This window comes from Lissotriton helveticus, chromosome 2_2 (assembly GCF_964261635.1).
Source record: "Lissotriton helveticus chromosome 2_2, aLisHel1.1, whole genome shotgun sequence".
NCBI lineage: Eukaryota > Metazoa > Chordata > Amphibia > Caudata > Salamandridae > Lissotriton > Lissotriton helveticus.
Genome location: NC_136060.1, coordinates 127,751,898 through 127,773,522, shown reverse-complemented (window position 1 = coordinate 127,773,522; position 21,625 = coordinate 127,751,898). Strand labels below are relative to the sequence as shown.

At 43.2% G+C, this 21,625-nt stretch overlaps 1 protein-coding gene across 1 annotated transcript in view; it reads right to left on the bottom strand.

Moving 5' to 3' along the window:
* Positions 1-21,625, bottom strand: part of SCFD2 (sec1 family domain containing 2) — a 1,965,980-nt gene that overhangs the window by 1,500,743 nt on the left and 443,612 nt on the right. The window lies entirely within an intron of this gene.

Sequence of the window (21,625 nt, the reverse complement as noted above, 5' to 3'; positions counted from 1 at the left end):
GTGCAGTAGCAGCCGCTACTGCATATATTTCATACAATATGGACGGATTTCACTTCTGATGGTAGCAGACCTGGAGTACCTAAACACCACTAGAGCCTGCTCTACAGCTCTTTTAACTGTGTATGTACATTCAGAGTTAAGGCTGGCATGAGGGCCGGCTGCATGCGGTGTGGCCGGTGCTACCGTATCAGACGCCATGCTTGAGAATGGCAGGGGGGGAGCAGGATGCCCCAAAGTACCATAGTGTATTCCGGAGTAGTGGAGACAGCTAGAGATGTGAAAGGACATGTTATATTTATTCGCTAAATAGTTGGGTTTGCAATAATGACGTCATATCACAGAGAATGGAACCTAGTCATGATAGGCGAGAGCCCCAATACCATTCCAGGATGGGGAGTCAGAGAAAGTCCCTTGGCTCGGAGTTTCAAGAGAGTATTGGGCACTTCCAAGAATGACAAGGCATGCACAGAAGTTTCTGGAGCCTTGGAACCCATAAATAAATCAGTATATTACCTGTCACAGCGAGTTCCCTGCCTGAACAGCCTTCATTCGAGAAAACCAGGCGGGACCATCCAAATAAAGCTGCTGAAGAGACTGGCTGTAGTGCTTACTTTTGTATTGGCTGTCGTGCTCTTGGTGCGGGCTCTGCAGTCCAGTTTGGAGTGGCGAATGAGCACTGTAGCAGTTGCGGATACTAGCAGTTGAGAGAGGTCGCGCAACCTGGTGGTGGTCCTGAATTAATAAACTTCTTCTAAAGTAATCCCTTGGTGGCTCGTGATTACATGAATAGGTAGGCGATGAGTTGGTGAACTTCCATAATGAACCTACACGCGATTCGTCCAGGGATTTTTTAACTGAAACTTTAATAGATTTGGAAAGGCAGCAGTTTCTGTGAGTGGTTGGAGACTGGTAGATTTGTGCATGCTTGTGGTTGTAGTAGCACTCTCTTCCACCTGGTAAGGTTATATTTCCACTTTTGCCTTTCCTGGCTTATTCTTTGGAGGTAAGGGTTCAGCAGGGAAGCCAGTGGATACATCTCTTACCGCTGAGCGTGAGCCTTAGCTTGCTGGCTCCTTACGCGATGTGTCGTCAGAGCTTGGAGGAGTGCTACACGTCAGATGCGTTTAGTTCGCCATTATGCAACCTGACTATCTTACTACATTACGTGACTCCATATTTGGAGGAGACTCCTTCTGTGGTACGGTCTACTCTTTGGGAGCCAGTGACGCAGTACGTTGCATGCCACCATTTTGTATTTGTCGAAGGAGGAGAATTTGTCGGCTGGTAGTTTAGTCTTCACAGCAGGTTTACCGGAGTTGCGGGGAGCGAGTATTATTGGCTTTTCGGCGTTTCCTGAGGAATATTTTCTCTCTCATTTGAAAGTGCATACCTATACATCGGGGAAATTTGTTTTGTTGAAAGAGGCTCGTAGTTACTCACAAACTACTTTACCCAGACCGTGCTACTTTACTGAAGTAATATTATTACATTCTCTTTGCGCCTCAGTTCTGTCAAGGGTGAAGAAAGGACACTGTGTGGTCTATTCAGTGAACTAGTCCCTTACAACATTACCTTGTGGATTTACGTAGGGTGAAGAACGGACACTGTTTCAAGAGCATACTGTGACAGTGAACTGATCCCCATTTGTTGCTGGCTGTTATTTATTTATTTTGTACTCTAAATATGTGTGTTCAAACTTTTTTCTTAGCTCCTCCACAATCTTTTTGGCCTGCTGTGGGTACGCCTTTTATGAAGTGGGCAGAATGGAGAGTATATATTTTTTTTATTATATTGCAACATTGGATGAACAAAGGAAGATGTCTGCAGAACTGAAAACATGGATTTTCTTAAATCCTGTGGGTCCAGAAGGTCTAAAAGCATTTGAACAAATGACTAAGGGAGTTGGAGGGAAGGGTGAAAGAAATGTATTTGGATGTGCCATTGCGGATTTTGACCATTGTTTTTCTCCTAAGGTATGCATTGGTTTAGTAATGTATAAGTTCTTTCAGAAGAAACAGGAGGCTGATAATTGCATTGACAGTGTGTAGCAGCTCTTAGGATTTTAGCATTGGATTGTAAATTTGGAGTGCTACAGGAAGACTTAATTAGGGACCCGGTAGTGTTGCATGTAACAGACCCATCTTTCCAAGAAAGATTATGGGTTAATGGGGATGCGCAATTACAACATATACTAGCTATTGTCAGGAAAGCTGAGTTGTCAAGTAGGAGTGCTAAGGTGGTGCAAGCAGAGCTGAATGCTAAACATGAGGAAAGTGTAAGTAAAATCACTAGTAAATCAACACCCAGAAACGGAGGAAATTGGTATTAAAAATGTTGGAATGAATAAGGAGAAGCAATAGGAAGCAAACAGAAATACGTTAAAGTGTTTTTATTGAGACAGGAAGTTTCATCTTGTTCATAATAAAATGTGTCCTGCTCTCAAATAGGAATGTTCTAACTGTGGGGTGTGTAACTAATCTGTTTTTCGCAAAAAGGACATACCATAACTGCAACACCCCCTTAGGCCGAGGCAAGACCCAGCACTCCCCTAAGGTGAGGTAAGAAAACAAATTCAAAAGTATGGAATATAACACATACACGTTTATTAATACACTACTTCAAAAGGTAGGACGAATATATCAGTCATGGCAAACTCCCAAGTATCAAAAGGACAATTGAAATAAATGGTCAAAAAAGAATGCAGTATGTACATATAGCAGAGAACAGCAAAGAATAGAATAAAAATAGAATAAAACTGGTTAAGAACACCTCACCAACTGACTCTACTACAACATCCTTGCCCACTCAAGCTGAGGGAAGTCCGTTTCTGCAGCCCAGGCAGGAGTTTCAGTCAGGACTCAAGTCCCAGCACCAACCCACAACAATACCTCTATTGTGTGGTGAACTTCCAACTGGTCCATGGAGGCTCCCAGCTTTAATACCATTAATGACGTGAAGCGAAGCTTCTAGAAAGTCTCGCCCCCTCTTCATTAGAAAAAAACGAGCTGGCTAGTATCAGTCTGCATCAAGGCCAAGACAGTAGCTAGCAAATCCCCTGTATTTTGGCTCCAAGGCAAAATTGTACATTCCACAGATAATATACAGTTCACTCTGGTCAGTGAGGTGGGAAAAACAAGTGAAGAGTGAAAAACACACGAGGAGTGAAAATCATGCCCTTCCCACTTTGCAGCTACGTGCGAGCACAGAACATGGCGTCAGTTATGAAAATAGAGTCAGTTATGCAAACGCTGCCATGCACACAGAGAAGCTTAAAGCAGAGCAAAATTAGAAAGCAAGATGACATGAGGCCATGTCAAAGCCAATAGCAAGCACTGCCGTGAAGCAAGCTAGATCAGAGAGCAATACTGACATGAGGCCATGTCAAAAACAATAATAAGAGCTCAAATCAAAATGTACTGTTCTACTCCGTAACGGCTCTCACTAAGCAGGAATATATAGGGCCGTTTTACACTAAGGCTAGAATAAAATAACACGCTAAAGTCAGTTTAAGACGGTGGTAGTTGATGGTCATCATGGGGTACTCAACCACAAGAGTGGAACATTCACTACAGGGTGATGGACATTTTTCTAAGGTTTGCAAGAGGAAATAAAGAGTTAAATGTGTAGATACAGGTGAGGAGAATGAGGATGAAACTTCATTGTATGAAGTAAAAAAGGAAAATAAGTTTGTGTTGAATATTAAGGAAGGCATAAGTAAAATTCTCAATATTGACAATGTAGTCAATAAAAAACAAATGTTGTGCATCATGACCATGGGTGGTGTTAAGATACAAATTTACATGGATTCAGGGTCACCTTATTCTATTACCAAAGAAAGTGTGTGGAATTCCAAATTTGCAGAAAAACTGGGGGTTACTTTGGAAGAATCTGTAATCACTCCTGAAGAGTATTCAGGGGGGAAAATATATTCTGGGTTCTCGTACTTTCGTTTTTAGGTTTTAAAGTTTTGGTAAACTTTATGTGGCAAAAAAGGACCCTCAGTTTTGGGTTGGTATGATCAAGAAGAACTGGGCATGATGCTTAATCCTAACAGTCCTGGGCTGGTAATTATGGTGGAGGAAGGAGAGGGCACCGGTGGTGTCATGTTACTGAAATTTCCCAAAGTATTTAAAGCGGAAATTGACAAGTTATGAGATCTTGAGTCATGGTCTTAGAGGAGGTCGAGAAAAAAAACTTAATAAGCTTGTTGAGAATAACATCATTGAGAAAATAGAGTAGCCTGATTGGTTATCTTCCATTGTTGTGGTCAGACAGGCAAATGGAAATTACAGATTATGCATTGATTTATGCCATTTTAATAATAATAATATATTGATTGACCAATTTCCTTTGCATAGGATTTCTGAGATGTTGGCATTTGTAAAATAAAGCAATTTTTTTCTACCTTTCTGCAGCTTACCACCAGATTGCCTTGCCAGAAAATTGTAAAAGTTATACTGCCTTTATAACACCCCTGGGATGTTACCAATTCAAAAGGATTCCATTTGGGTTTGCTTCGGGGCACTTGTTATTTTCAGTGGCTAATGCATGCATTATTTGGGGAAGTGCCTAAAGTCCAGTGTTTCCAGGATGATATTTTAATTTATAGGAAATACAAAGAAGAACATGGTTGTACATTAGAGAAGGTCCTAGGAATTTTTAATGCAGGAGGTATTACTCTGAACCATTCGGAATGCAAGTTTTCAGGAAAATCAGTGACATATTTGGGTCATGTTTTAAGTGAAGAGGGCGTGAGACCAAAACCAGAATTGGCAGATGTCATATAGTTAGCACCATCCCCGATATGTAGAGATAATGTGAGTCTCAACAATTCTATGCGAAATATGTAAAAAAAAATCAATTATGCAGAACATTTCACATCTGGCAGTTGTTAAAGAACAAAAGTATATTTGTTTGGTGTAAATAATGTGAAAAAGAATTCTGTGATGTTGAAGATGCGATCATTAATGCTACTGCTTTGAGTGGTTTCGATCTTAATCTCACCAGTGTAATTACTAAGGATGCCAGTTCCAAAGAATTGGGTGCGTTTTTTTACTAAAAGGTGATAGTAGGTGGGGAGTCCTTTATCGCATATGCATTCTAGAGCGATTACTCCTACCGAAGAATAGTACTCGGTTTTTGAGGGGAAAACATTTGGGCCTGAGAACATTTTAGACCTTTTGTTTGGGGGCAAGCAATGTGAAATAAGGAGTGATTACAAACCTTTAGACAGGTTGCTCACTACTGAAGGGATTATTAAAGCATCTACATAGATTCCTAGAATGTCAGTAAGGCTACAGGATTTTGTATATAAGACATTTTAAGTTCCGGTTAAGGACAATGTTCCTGCAGGTTTGTTATAAAGAATGCCACTGCAAATCAGAGAGGATTTGTGTGGAGAGGGGATGAATATCATATAGCGTTAGTCAAGGACAATGGTAATTCCCCTATTGAAAAGGATCGTATGGATGAGAGAATATGCCAAAGATGAGTTACTGCAAGAGGTTTTAAAATTCATGAAAAATGGTTGGCACACTAAAGGTGCGCAGAAATCTGAATGAAGAAGATTTTGGGAGATATGAAATGAACTGGCCTGTATTAATGACATTATATGGAGACGTGATAGAGCGGTACCACCTACCAAACTTAGACAGGTGATTGGCATGCAGTGTCATTGAGAACATACAGGCATTGTAAGAACCAAACAGTCCGTCAAGAAAGGGTTTTGGTGGCCTGCACTAGGCATTTTAGTTGAAAAGTTGGTCAATAATTGTGTAATATGCACCAATGTGGATTAATCGTAGAAAAGATTGAGACCTTATATTAGTGAACATCGGGTTCTAAAGAATACGTAGGAGACTGTTGCAGTGGACATTATGGGCCATATAGGGACCAAATCTAAGTAGGTCATTGCTGCTATCGATTTTCTTTCAAGGTGGCCGGCAGTCAAGATAGTGGACAGGGTGGACACGGACACCGTGCTATATTTCCTGGATGATATATTCACTGATGAAGGGTTACCTGTTAAAATTATCACGGACAATGGGGTTCAGTTTATATCAGGCAATGTGAAAGATTACTTCAATAGAATTGGCATTAAACATTGTACTACATCTCTCTATAATCCAAGTGGGAATGGCAGGATTGAAAGGTTTAATGTGCTATACCGATGGCAGGATTGGAAATGATGAGTGGGTATTGCAAGTCTTCAAAACGATGTGGACATACAGAACTACTTGTAATGACATGACTGGTCACTCGCCTTTTGAAATTATGAGGGGTAGGTTACCTAGAATGAAGAGTAACCACCTTTGCCAATGAGGATATGAATGAGATAAGGCAGAAGATTGAGGACACCGATAGAAATTACAAATCTAAGTATGATTGTAGAAGAGGATCAGTAAGTGGTTCTAGCATTATTATAGGAATGTGGGTTAAGGTTAAGAAATCTTGGAAAGTAAAAAAAGGTGAGAGTCAGTTTATGGGACCTTTTGAAGTTACAAAGGATTTAAAAAATGATGTGAAGTTAAGGAATGGCAAAGTGAGGAACCTGAAAAGAATAGCCATTATTAAAGGGGAGAAAAAAGTGTATAATAAATAAAGATCTAACAGGTGCAGTGGTTATGAAAATGACAAGGATTTTCTAAATGGAGAAGGAGTTCAGGATGGTGGAATAGGAGAACTTGTAGAAAGGGAAGGTGACTTTGTGGAAGGGAATGTACAGGATGAAAGGGAGAATGAGAATCCAGAAGAGAAAAGGTTACGGAGGAAACCTGCATTGATGCCTCATTATGTTTGCAAAGGGGATGGCAATGCTTTGCTTCAACTCAATGTGCTTCATTTCTTTCTTTGTTTATATTTTGTTTAGGGTATTATTTTATGAGTTACATACTATGGGCTTGATTAGGATATCAATCAACGGAGATGTTGACCGCCCGACATAGTGTCGGGGGTCCCACATTCCATATTACTATGTGTCGGCCACTGTGGCGGTCACATTGTACGTGTTTTCCATTGCTGTGGGTGCTGCTGGCTGCAGCACCAGCCGCAATGGAAAAAAATGCAGGTTTTGCATTTCCCTGCACTACGGTGCAGGCACCATGCGGTGCCTGCCACATGGTGCAGGGAAATGTAGGCCCTATGTATTGAGATGTACTCTTTAGATAAATAAGCCTCCTCCCGAGAAATGTATGTATTTACACTGTTTTTGTTTATTATTGTTTGCTTTTGTATTTTTTCCTTTATTTTAACCCCTTCAATGTTGCCGTCGACCATTGGCCGACGGCAGAACTACCTCGCTGGTGCTGCCGTCGGCCAATGGCCGACGCGGCCCAGCCCGTTTTGCGGAAGTGCCACACTTCCGCAAAATCGGAGGCGCAGCCAACGGGTTACAGAAGGAGGATGTGTAGTGTTTACTTTGTACTGGCCCTTGCGCTCACGGTGCAGGCTCTGCATTTCAGTGTGGAGTGGCGAGTGAGCACTGTGGCAGGGGAGGGCACTAGCGGTTGAGAGAGGATGCGCCTCCTGGTGGTGCTCTTGAATTAATAAACTTCTTCTAAAGTAATCTTTTTGTGGCTAGTGATTACATGACACTGGCCCAGTGGAAAGAATGGTAAGGAATTGTGGAGAAAGGTGGTGCAGCACAAGAGCCCATTTAGAAGGGCGAGGAAGGTGAACCTGCAGCAGGCAACTCGGCAAAAGATGATCCCTTCAATAGATTGTGTGCAGTATTCTTTCGATCAACTAAGGGAGGTTCGCAGGAGAAATTGAAGGGTCAAACAAAATATTAACTACTCATCCCTGGGTAATATTGATGGCAAAGAAGAACCAAAATGGGTCTCAGACATTACCAACATAGATACAGCCAAGGTACGACACATTCCGGCAACCAAAACAAAGGAAGGTGGACTCATCACATGCTGAAGAAAAGAAAGATGCGTCACAGGGTCTTAAAACAGAGATGAAGACTTTGCCCCAGAAATTATTGTACATTCTAGGTCTTCAGACTAAGAGCTTTCCCAAAGAGTGGCAAACTATATGTATCCGAAAGATTGAGAGTCCCCTTGGACATAGAGGTCCTCAAAAAGCTTCAGGCAGAGTACCCACGCCCAGACATTGAAGGTATGGTGGCTGTCAACCCTGAAGCGCCAACCAAATTTCACACCTTCATGTCCAAATTTGTAAGGCATTTTAAGAAAAGGGCAGACAGAGTCTGGCATGGCTTCTGGGTTTTAGACATATGTAGGCTCCTGGCAAAGATCTTTGGCATGGCAGAGGAAGCGAAAGCAACAGGCTATTAGGTACATATACATTTATTGAAGGGAGGGTCTGAGAGGGCAGTATGTTTCTTGGGCAATGCCAATGGTGCCAAGGCGGTGAAATGAGGAAAGGGTTCCTCCTCAAGATCAACCCCAAGCTGGGAGGATTGGCAATAATAGAAGCAGGATTGGTCGCCCAAGGTTAGCTGTTTGGGGATCTGTTTGTAAATGGGCTACCCGTTGCATTGACCTGACGGCTGTAGGGAGCCTCAACATCTAAGGAACTCGGAGCCGGGACTTGCTGTGTTACTGCGAGTAGTATAGAAATCTATATTAGGAAGCACCTGCTTAACAAGTAATCCCAGCAGCCTTTAATCAAGGTATGGAGCGGGTGCAGGATTTGTGACACAGGCAGGCAGAGACTACACAGTCCCTTTAAATGGAACATGATATTTGCAAATGTGCACAGATTTGCCATCATAATGAAAATGCCTGCCTACATGGTAATGAATTACACAAAGAAATCCTCGCAATAAAATCAGCGCGCATGCTGCCAGCAATAAAGGTGTATTTTAGACACTTATAATGAAAAGACTGCTGTTTCAAATGCAATAACCTTATTGTTCACAAGTGTCTGCTGTTAAAAGGGATTGTGCCTTTAAAGTCAAGTTTAAAAAGCACTGAAGTAGCTTGTCTATGACGTTGCAACACTTATGGGCAGTACTTAAACTAATGACTGCATTTGCGCATTTTCAGGTTGATAAAGGCTGTCAGGACAGCCGGAACGCGTTCCTGTTTTAAAGCAAGTGCTGCTCATTAAATTAATTTCTCCATATCTCGAGTGCAGGCTCCTTTTGAATTTGTCTTTGATATTAATGAGGCGTACGTGGCATCCGCCTCTGACCTGCACTACTGGCGGTTAGGAAGCACACCAACAAAGCCACAGCTAGGACTGATATACATATAGCCACATTATGAACAATCAGAAATACACTTCCTACATCTAGAAAGAATTTTGATTATATTCGCTTAATTTTTTTCCTGTAACCTCATTCTGGCTGTTCTGAAACATTCTCTACAAGTCAGAAAAGTATTAGGGCAAACTGAGTGCTGGGATGTGAGTTGGTGTACTTCCACCCTCTTTTTTTTTCAACCCCTTGCGCGCTCGTGACGAAACCATTCCGTCACGAGCCACGGTGAGGCTGTGCTGGTGACGGAATGGTTCCGTGACGGCCCGGCCGCCGCGCCTGCGCGGCGCTTTCTATTGAGCGGGCGGGGCCGTGACGGAACCATTCCATCACAAGCACAGCGCCACCGCGGCTCGTAACGGAGTGGTTCCGTCACGAGCATGGCGGCGCTGCGCGGCACCCCCTGCCTCCTAGCGCCGCGGCGGAATTACCGCCGCGGCCAAGGGGTTAAAAAGGATCCTTTGACCTAAGGAGCTGATGAGCCCTGACTGATGAACCTGCGCCCAGTGAGTGGTAGAGACTTGAGAAGAGCAGCATTTCCAGCACCCCCAAATGACGCGGTGTTGCTCTCCAACGATAAAGCACAACTATCCTGAAATATGAGTTTATAGATAGATAGCACTGGCTGCACCAACATGGTTGAAAAACTAAAGGCTGTTTCTGAAGTAAGTGTTACCATGCAATGCGTTTATCATGATGCATTGGGGCAAACAGTGCTCGGATGTGAGGTACAATCGATCATCTATAGATACCAAAGCCTTCGCTCCAGAGCCCCAAGAACCAATTAATCTTGCCTACTCAGATCCCTACTATAGACTACAACCAAACATAGAACTAACTGTAGACATAGATGGATGGGTTGTAAAGATTGCCTCAAAGGCCGAGGTTCATTGCGCATTTTTTTTTTATTTCAACGTGCTTTATTAGCAAGGTTTTTTTTTATACATACATAGTACGGTAATAGCGTTGGCGGTGGCTCGCGGAGGCCCTTAGGGTTATAACAGGCGTGGCGGGCTTCATGGCGGAGCATATATCACGTAATCAAGAGTATAGGCTTGTTGTTTGAATCTTGTTGCACCCTCGCTCAGAAAAATGAGACGAGTAAGAGATGAAAAAAAGAGGGTGAAAGGGAAAGGAGATAGAGATAGGTTGTCATGAGGTTCTACAGTGTCGAGCACCGGTGGCGGGTGGGTGGCCCGTACTGATCCTTTTCAGGGGGGGTCATATGTGCCCAGGTGTTTTAAGTGTGCCTTTTCCTCGCCATTACAAATCTGAAATAGATCCCAGTCAGGAAGTAGAGAGGAGGCTGAGAATATTTTCTGCGGTATAGACCCTTCAAACTTGCTTTTAATAACAGCAAACCCAGGAAAGACCTTCCTATAATCTATGTAGACAATGCCCGCAATATGGATTACGGGAGAGGATGTAGCCTTATGGCTACAGCAGCCGACCTCGAAGACGGGGAACAGGGTTCGAGTCTCAGCAACAACGCTAAACATCCTGTGATTCTGGGCAAATCACTTTATCTCCCCGTGCCTAACAAAAATGAATGTGTCCATTTTGTGTCCTGTGAAGCTCATGTAAAGCGCTCTGATACCCGATGTCTCAGGTCTAGTTTGCGCTATATAAAGCTCTACAAATAAATCAATAAATGGATAAAACTAAAGCATACCGCCACATCAATTTGACTCTATTCGTCCTCTGTTTCATGTAAGCAACCTTTAGATATCAATTTACTTTTCACTTTTCGAGTTTTCAGCCATGGATAAAAATAACCGGGGTATAATTAAAAAGAATCCAATTAAAGATTTCCCTGGGGCGAAGGGACTTAAAGAAATGGCCTGTCGCAGGGCTGGTGGCAGTCAACTAATGATGTAAAAGAGGATCTTTGAATGCCAACGGAGTGCCTGGCGCTCAGTGGCCTCCAACCTGCCCACACCAGTATCTCGGGGTGGAAAGGGGTTTCTTAATAAACATAATTTATAATGAGCATCAGATTATATTGGCCAATTTAGGCATCAATGGGGTTATCCAGTCCTAAAAACACTGCACAGTGATAAAATGGATAACACCCACAAATGATGCTTCTGAGTTTGTCTGTACCAAAATGGACCAGGCCTGTTATAGCTGTCCATAAGTAGTGTATCAGTGCATGCAGCACTGCCCTCAGGGCCAGGCCAAGGGCTTCAAATGCATTCACGAAAGCAAGAAACGCTGCTAACAATAGTATCGCAGTGATTGGCAGTGCGTGTCCTTGAGCCACGGGTCATTTATTAGAGATAACTCATTATACACGTGTTCATTGGAAAGAGTTGAAAGAAAGGACGAAAAAATATGAATATACGTGATGTGTAGAAAGCCTACGTCTATCCACTAAGGTAGTGCTGCCTTCGTATATGCCCCTGAATGTGCTGCAATTTAAAGGTGAGGCACTAAGGGACTCTATCCCCATCAACAGCTACATTTTGAATATTTTAAAATCAATGAACTAACTATTGATTATTGTATTGGGGGGATAAAATAATGGCTAGTCGAACTGGGCACCTCTTAAACTGCAACTTTATTCTGAAAATGTATATTTGGTATGCCTTAAAGGGAGGACGCAGCCCAATTTAGTGAATTATCATTGTAATTGGTATTGGGAAACAGCGTAAAGATAGCATTAACATCAGTTTAAAGCTCAGGTGTGTCCCTGATACCTCTTCCATTTTCAACCTCCAGATAGATTACACAGAAATTAGAGAGGGTTGAAGGATGACTGCATCATGCAGATTACACTTAAGAAGCAAGTTGTGCAGAACCTAGCAATGAGCTTTTCATCATTTTAGGAGGGTGGTTCAGTTGCATACTGCCTGCGTAATGCATGTGTGGTATCTGTCATAAACATCATTTCTCACAACAGTTGTGTGTCTGGAGAAAGCCCTTGAAGCAGACTACGGCCGTGAGAGAGGCAGGATATATCATCAGGCTATGTTGTTGACTATATTGTCACCTGGTCTGGCATCACTACCTCCAAATGCCACAATGAGTTGGTCTGTAGAAGGGAGAGCCATGGTTCTTTCCAAGTAAAAACATTAGGCTGGGATCCTCATTTAAGGTGAACATTAGTGAACACCTTCAAAACAAAAAAAGCCCTCAGGACTAGTTTGTCCCAATGGAACAATCTGTCAAGATCAGAGGAGTTTTAGGGCTTGAAGCTCTCCAATTTAAACTTACAGCAACTAGGAAGGAAGCCATTTTCTAAGGAGGTTCAAGTTGCATGAAGCCCCGTACACCAATAATAAGTACATCTATGTGTCCAGGGTACGCACCCCAAAAAATATTGGGGCAACATGACAGGCGGGAACAGGTGCAGCATGCGTATTATCTATCATTTCCCACAGCCGTTGGCAGTGCAGAAGAATTACCCTGTGAGTGTGCACCAATGACCACCAGGAAGGTCTTCCAGATGTCTTCAAGGATACCTGTCTAAAGCAACATAGCATATACCTCGCGAGTGAGCAGGATGCTAATTATTTACCCCAGTAACAGAAGTTAGAGTGGTGAGCACACTTTAAAGAGCGCACAACGGTTTGGCCAGCCGTCTTGGGCCGGTCAAACAGTCATGCGCACTTTTCATGTCCTTCACCGGCTGTAATGCACAGCCTGGGTGTAGAACATACATAAGCTAACACTCCCTCTCAGAGCGTAAATATACAGCGCTCATACCAATCACAACACTGCTGTAAGACAGCATCGTGATTGACTAGGGGTGTCTGGGAGCCTATGTGCTCCCATACTCTCTGCTTCCTGCCCCTGGAGTCTTGTAAGTGGCTGAAGAGGACCAACAGGCGCCGGCCAGCCGGCCTGCAGGTGAGTGTTATGTTTAATTCATTTACCTCCCCCTGCGACCCCCGCTAAGGAGCAGCCACCACTGGTTGTCTCAAGGGCTATGACTACCACTAAGTTGTAATGCTTGGGTGCCTGCAGGTTCTCTTGTTCACCCGGACAGGCCTCTGTGACCGTTCTATGGAGCAAAAAAACTGACTCAGAGAGGAGGCCTGAGGGCTTTATAAATGAAAGCATTGCCATCCATGATGGTAGTGCTGGATCATCCAAGTTGAATGGTGATATTAACTCCAAGGTGCTCTCTGTCAAGTCTATTCTGGAGCCTCTTATCAAACCACAGACTTTGTTTTCAGTCCTAGAATGACATTTTATTTTATTTTTATTTTATTTTATTTATTTTATTTAATGCGATTTTATATAGCGCGAACTTTACCCGAAGGTGTCAGGGCGCTTTACAAAAGAACCAGTTGCAAAACATGATTACATGCGTTACATAAAAGATACAAACAGAAAAAAAAATTGCAAATGTACAAGATGTAAAGTCACACAAGGAAGAGATACACACAGAAAGAAAAAATGCAAATGTACAAATAGTAAAGTCACTCAAGGAAGAGATACAAATGGATATATTCTAAGAGTCACATAGGAATGGTAGAGAGTACAAAGGTCTACTGCATATACTAGTGATTAGAGTTATCTCTATATACATAAGGAAGGGATACTAATGGATACTGCAAATACTAGTGATTAGAGTTATCTCTATATACATAGGGAAGGGATATGAATGGATATACTCTAAGAGTCACATAGGAATGGTGGAGAGTACAAAGGTCTACTGCATATACTAGTGATTAGAGTTATCTCTATATACATAGGGAAGGGATATGAATGGATACTGCATATACTAGTGATTAGAGTTATCTCTATATACATAGGGATGGGATACAAATGGATATACTCTAAGAATCACATAGGAATGGTAGAGAGTACAAAGGTCTACTGCAGATACTAGTGATTTATCTCTATATACACAGAACTTTGAAAAATGCACTTTGAATTGATGGTAATTTGCGTTTCTTAATTGCGAAATTGCAATTTTTGGGGGATTGTTATTTTATTTTGAGAGTTTTATATAGCGCTGGCTAGACCCGGAGGTATCAGAGTGCTTTACATAAGGTTCCACAGAAATTACAAAATTACATCAGTTACACGTTACATCAGTTACTAGAAAAACATTTCAAGAGAGTAGAAGACAAAAGATTTGGAGCTTAGAAGGGTAAGGGGGTATAGATAAATATATGCGACACATTAAAGAGCGAGAAGGGGAGAAAAAAAGAGGGGGACTGAGAGTGAGAAGACGAAGGGAAAGTCTGCCCAATGACCGACTGGGTAGGTGACGGCCGAGGAGGGAATCCACAGCCAGTCTCCCCTTTAGCTTACAAGGTAGCTCCATCAGGCATCGGTCAGATAGCTAAGTCTCTAGGTTACATCAGTTACAGGTTACATTGGTTGCTCAAAACATTTAAATAGCATATAAGATTATATTAATGGCGCGAGGAAGGGTAAGTGGGTAAGGGTAATAGGTAAACGAGGAGGGAGATACGGCAGGGAGACGAAGGAAAATGTTTGCCCAATGTCCGGCTGGGTAGGTGACGGCTGAGGGGGAAGTCCACAGCCCATCTCCTCTGTAGCCATCAAGGTAGCGCCACCGGGCATTGGTCAAAGTGCTAGGTCTCCGCTGTCGGTGACCTAGCATTGAATTTAGGGAATTGCAATTTGCGATTCCCTAAATGCAATCGCAATTTAATTAATCGCAATTTTATCGATTTTTGCATTTTAATTTAATTTTAATTTAAAGGTTTCGTAGAGCGCGTAGTAACCCTGGAGCATCCCAGCGCTAAAAACCTGAAACTCAAGGGGGGGCAGCCGTGAGGGGGTTAGGGGTCCGGAAAGAGATGGGTCTTCAGTGCTTTTCTGAACCGAAGGAGATTGGGTTCAGTTCTCAGTTTCCGTGGGAGGTGGTTCCAGTGTTTGGCCGTGTGGACCGAGAAGCGGCGGCCTCCAGACATCGATTTTTTGACTCTGGGGACTGTGATAAGGTTCTCTCCGCTGGACCGAAGAGCCCTTTCCACTTTATAGGGAATGATGAATTCCTTGAGGAGGGGAGGGCCGTTGTTATAGAGGGTTTTGTGGGCAAGACAGAGGGCCTTGAAGGCCACCCTTTCTCTGACTGGGAGCCAGTGGAGAAGCCTCAGAGCTGGTTTTGCTGATGATCTGGCAGGTGTATCCGTGAGTAGGCGGGCTGCGGCGTTCTGGACTTTCTGCAAGGTGTTGAGGGTAGCCTCGGGAGCTCCCAGATAGATTGCGTTGCAGTAGTCAAGCCTTGCCAGGATGAGGCCTTGCATCAGGAGTTTCTTAACGGTCGCGGGAAGCAAGGGGAAAATCTTTCTGCAGGCCCTAAGGAGTCCGAAACAGATTCCTGCCGTCTTTTTAGCCTGTGTTCTGAAGCTCAGGTCGTTTTCGATCCAAACGCCCAAGCTCTTGACCTCTTCCTTGGGTGCAGGGGGGTCACCCAGGCAGTTGGGCCAGAGGTGCAGTGGCAGGGAGGGTCCTTTGTGTCCTAGCAGCAAGATCTCGGTCTTGGAACTGTTCAGTTTTAGTGAGGAGGCATTCATCCAGCTGTGGACTTCAGTAAGACAGCTGTGAAGGTCAGAGGGGGAAGATGCATCCCAAATGTAAAAATTGCAGTCGCAAAGGGGCAGATTTGCGACCGCAATTTACAATGATGCACGTGGTCCAATGGCTATTGTGATTTGCAGGAACGGAGTAAAAATGTAAACATTGGAAAAAGGCATAAGTGCACCTCATCATTTTCCAACAGAGCGTATATTGCTTTGCCTCTATCTGTTGCAAAACTTTACTTTGCCAAGAGAAGCTGCATTTCCCAAATTGAAACGTTGAGTGCTGAAGTGGCAGTAAAACAATCCCTCCTACTTTATCTTCGATTGTGTAGTATTGCTGGCCAACCTTGACACTCTCCTGAATTTCCCTCATTGCCTCCTGAACTTGTTAACTTGATCATTTAAAATACATGTACAAGAGTTTAGAAAGAATATTGCTTACTTCAGTTGCCATTCATTTAACACATTTGATTTTGGTGCATGACACTTAATTGTGTATGGTCTTGCTAAAGCACGATTGTGCAGATTTATAAACTAAGGGCCACTTAGATTGTAATTTATAAATTCATGAACTGGCACCATCGCCGTGTCCATCATATGTAGGGATTACTAGCCATCCATCTGACCCCTGCATTTCGACCATCCTGCTCTCTGATGTACATGTTGCTCTGGCTGACTTGGTCAGACGAATTAATGGCTAAAATTATAAAATACTTAAGAAATATTGCTTTATTCTCACAAATGTTTCATCAATTGTGCAGGACCTTTTGGTGGTTGTGTTTGATATATTACAATGATGTACCAATTAAGGAAGATCCTTCTCCTACCTCGCTGCCAAGACCTGGAACACCCTGCCCTTCCACCTCAGGCAATCCCCGTCGCTGACCCAATTCAGGAAGGACCCCAAGAAGGCTCTTCTACTGAACCTCCACGCCCAGACGGATCAGCAGTCAACCCCTCCCCAGCCACACATCAGCACATTGAGCCCCTCACGTGTGAGCAGCCATGCTATATAAACACCTGATTGGATGATTGATTGATTGAAGAAGGTTCAAACGAATTGTAGCTCATACCTCACTGATTGATTAATGCATATGCTTCTCACTAAAGCAATATGCTACGATTAATTAATACAATTATGAAACCAGTATGGCACCTTACATTTTGCTGTTTGACATTAACCGTTTTACTTAACATTAACTTTTAGAAATGTGAAGTTATATAAAACTTTTGTCTTGATAAAGATGCACATCACTGAAGTATGAGCAGGATACCTCGACTACTGTAGCTGAAGTTGGCTAAAAAAGACAACCCAACGAGATTATCTGTTGATCTCTAATTGTATAATTTAACCATCTAAGGGATTATAATTTTCTTGTTTTTTATTTTAATTCGTTAGGACATTAACGTGGCGTCTAGCATAGTTCCCTTTCTTATATCCTCTTTTCATGGTTATTGTCAAATGTAAAATGCTGTTAATTAATAATAAATTGTGTATTTATAGGACACAGGTTGAGACGTCCTTACTAGTAAAACCTAACCAAATTAACTGTGTTAAAAAGTTTTGAATTACCACCCTCGACTGTCAATAACGTTGAATAATGTATGCACCCAGGTTCTCTAGCAAGTATCATATAGCCCCGTACAATCTCACTAGTTAAGATGACCTGCATCAGTACACAGTCTAATCCTATATTTCACTAAGGCAAAGAGACAAGTCCCAATCTCCTCCAGCCCCTTATGACTGTGGTCTGTAACTGGCTCTGGCGGCCCTCAAAATCCTGCAAGGGTTCTCCACATCCAAAAGAACAGACACTCTTGGAAATGTTCAACCGTGAGTTATTACACGCGATGGCTCCCCATCCCTCGCCTGTAATAAATCACCTTTGCAGATTTCCAAGAGCTTCAGTGACTGTTCTTTTGGATGTGGAAAGTAGTTGCTGCATAATCTTATACATGCCTATATCATGTGTTAACTTGATGAGCAGATCTTTCTTTACTAGTCCTTGAATCTGTACCCCAATTACTACTTGTGAAAATGTTAATAAAGAATTGTTGCAAATAGCAATATTCTTATTTTGGCATCATCAAGGCCTATCTACGAGATGTACCTCGATATCTTCATTACCTAGAAGAGATAGCAAAGATTGAATCTTCTTGAGCAGTCAGCAGGTACAGCCAAATATTAACTGGGTTAAATGTGGAACCCTATATCAAGATGCAAGGTCTCGTAAGGGGTTTAAAGGAGATGCTGAAAAGTAGTAGAAGTAGTAATGGTAGCACTAAGCCATGTTCAAGTGTGTATACAACTCTGGATTTGTTTGTGGTGTGTCAACCCAACTGCAAGCCACTGTGCTGGCAGAAAGCCATCAGGGCAATATAAGTGGAAGTATACACATGCGTGTAGAGCGTTGTCCCCTATGCCCACACGAGTATGTAGACAGTAATAGTGGATACATGCACAAACAATTCATAGATGGTTTTACCAAATACAAATGGTGCTAATTGTTCTATACCATTTCTCTCCCAGCATTACTACTGCTTTACCTGTTTCTTACATAGATGTACTAAAAAGACATACATATAAATAAATAAATAATGCACAGCTACTGTACTGTACTGGTCAGTCTCCTTATGAAATATTTCTGTCGATGAGTCGTGACCTGTTTTCACAGGCGGAAAATGGGGTCATGTCACAAAAAGTGCCCGAGAATCTCTGGTATTAACCATATGCCCAGTAGCAGTGAGCGGTTCAAGATCAATGTGCTGTGAGTCAGGAAACAACAGAAGAAGAGTGAGCTGGAGTTGCAACAGAGCACATGGAGTTGAAATCTCGGCCCTGTGAGGAGCAGGCTGTTAGTGGGAGGTGAAAGGAGGCCTTCAATCTGCTATTGATTGAGTGGGTTTACCTGTTGATAGCTGTTAACAGAAATCAGGAGACCCAAGCAAGTGAAGATTCATATTGTTGCACATTTAACACAAGCATCTAGTGCTTCCCAGCCAGCACTTAGCTTCCACTGAAACAAAAGGGTGCAACATCAGCTAACAAAAATAAAATAACAATAAACAAAAATAATCCCACCAGCCTCTGTGCACCCCAAACCTGCATTTAACATCCTGAGTTCAATGGCAAGTATTTTTTTAGTATGTTCTAGGCGTCAACAAATGTACTACACACAAGCACAAGCCTATCCACCCATCAGATCACCCTGTTAGAAATCCCAGAATGCATCATGCCAAGCACTTATCAACAGGAACAGTCACTGCATGGTCACTGCGAAGCTACAACAGAGTTAGTGTCTGTCTGTAAATCCACAATCCAACTCCACCACGAATTCAAAGATATGCTGCAAAGCAAGAACATTGAAAAGTAGAGAAATGAAAGAGAAGTTGAACTCTTAAAATAGAAGATGCCGCTGAATTTCTTAGGGAAAGCCCATCACGTCAGCTGAACACAGCAGGCCGAGGGTCTCAATACCATGTGCTTATATCGGCTTTTCAGAGGTGTTCTACCCCAATATTGAGTGCAGAATACCAACTACCACTATACCTTCAGGATATGGTTGTGGACAATATTCTGCACTCAGTATTGTTGCAGCTCGATATTCAGTCACTTGATATCGTGACCAGAGAGTTGTTGTTGTCACTTGATTTTGAGACACATTCAAGAGACCTATGGTTGGCTTTACTTTACATTTGTTGTCCTGCTGCAACAAGGGCCTTAATCAACTTTTTCTGAGTCTGGCACCCAGCCAGCTTTTGAGGGTTTTATTTTGGGGATGCTTGATTGCCGCTAAGGGTCCGCAAATATATATATATATATATATCCAATTTTTTAGAGACACACGAGATTCTGCACGCTACCCAGTCTGGCTTCCGCCCAAATCTCAGCACAGAGACCGCGCTCCTAGAGGTTTCAGAAACCATCAAAGGGGTTCTGGATACTGGGGGCAAAGCCTTGCTGGTGATGTTGGACTTGTCGGCGGCCTTTGACACCGTCCCCCATGATGGCCTTCTCGCAAGACTCTATGAGATCGGCCTACGGGGGACGGTGCTCAGCTGGTTTTCTTCCTTTCTAGCTGGCCGCCGGCAAACGGTCTGGGCCTCCTCCGATTCCGCCGTGATGCCGCCTTTGGGAGTCGGGGTTCCACAGGGCTCTATATTGAGCCCGACCCTTTTCAACATCTTTATGACCCCTTTGGCGGCATTGGTGGAGTCATTTGGGGCCCAGATCGTATCCTACGCAGACGACACCCAGCTCCTCTTCTCTTGTAAGAGAGGAGAGGACTTTGATGGGGAGAGTATCCGGGATTGCCTTGGGGCTGTTTTTAAATGGTTCCAACTGAACAGCCTCAAGTGCAATTCCGATAAGTCCGAGGTACTCTTCTTTGGGTGCGATACGGAGCCAGACTGGCAGGCCTGGTGGCCTATTAATATGTTCCCCCCGTCTTGCTCTTCCCAAACTGCTAAGAACTTGGGGGTCAAGATCGACAAGGGGCTAACGCTGAAAGCCCAGATCCTTGGTGTGACGGGCATGTGCTATGGCCTCCTAAAGATGCTGCGGAGGTTTCTGCCCCTTTTGTCTGAGGAGCATAGGAAGCTGACTGTGCAGGCTTTGATCGGCTCTAGGTTAGATTATTCGAACGTTCTTTACCTGGGCCTACCAGAGTATCTGCTACAGCGGCTCCAAGTCGTGCAGAACGTTGCCGCGAGGGCCATTTTTGGTCTGAACAGACGAGCCAGTGCGTCGGGTTTGTTGCAGACGTTGCACTGGCTTCCCATCCGCAAACGGATTGCTTTTAAGGCGTTGACTTTGGCCTATAAGGCTCTCCATGAGGTGGGAGCAAAGTACCTCCAAAAGAGACTTGTCTTTTACCTCCCGGCTCGTTCTCTGAGATCAGAATCTCTATTCCTGGCGACTGTCCCGCGAGTGAAGAGAGCCCGCCTGGGTGGCCGCTCCTTTGGTTTGTTGGCGCCACAGATGTGGAACTCACTGCCGCTCACACTCCGGGGAGCCACCAGTCTACTTGTTTTTAGGAAAGGCCTCAAGACTTGGCTGTTTACCCAGTAGGCCGTCCAGTTGTTTGTTTTTTCTGTGTTCTTTTCTTCTCCTTTTTTTACTGTGTTATGTTATTGTGCTGCAGTTCTCCTTACTTAAAGCGCCGGGACACTCTTTTTGAGTAGCCTTGCGCTATATAAAAATAAATATAACATAACATAACATAACATAACAAACAAAGCCGCTTCTGCTGCAACGCTGTGACCCATAGAAAAGTGGCGTACGCTCCGGTGAAGCAACCGGTAATTACTATGTCCAACAAAGATAACACATATTTTGTACGCTCTCAGGAACCACAAACACAATCCAGGAGTATTAAATCTTCGGTTTATTCACACAACGCGTTTCGGCGACTTACCTTGATCACGTGATCAAGGCAAGTCGCCGAAACGCGTTGTGTGCATAAACCGAAGATTTAATACTCCTGGATTGTGTTTGTGGTTCCTGAGAGCGTACAAAATATTGTTATCTTTGTTGGACATATATATATATATATATCAAAGTAAGGTTCCTGACCGCCAGTTGCAAGGCGGATCTGTGCAGGTTTGGACCACTTCCCAAGAGTCCTTCATTCAGTAACGAGCCACTACACAAAAGGTTCGTGCAAGCAGTATTCTTTCTTTAATTAAGCATTTCTCAGACAAATGTCTCCCATGACGCGTTTCACTCCGTAAAGGAGCTTGATCAAATATATATATATGAAGGCACGCAAATAAATATAAGAAACGCCACATTTGTGTTTTACGTTTGATACACAGACACTAGGAAAAAGCCAGCTTCTATACAAGTTATCAGCAATCAAACCAACACATAGAGGAGTGCCATCCGAGG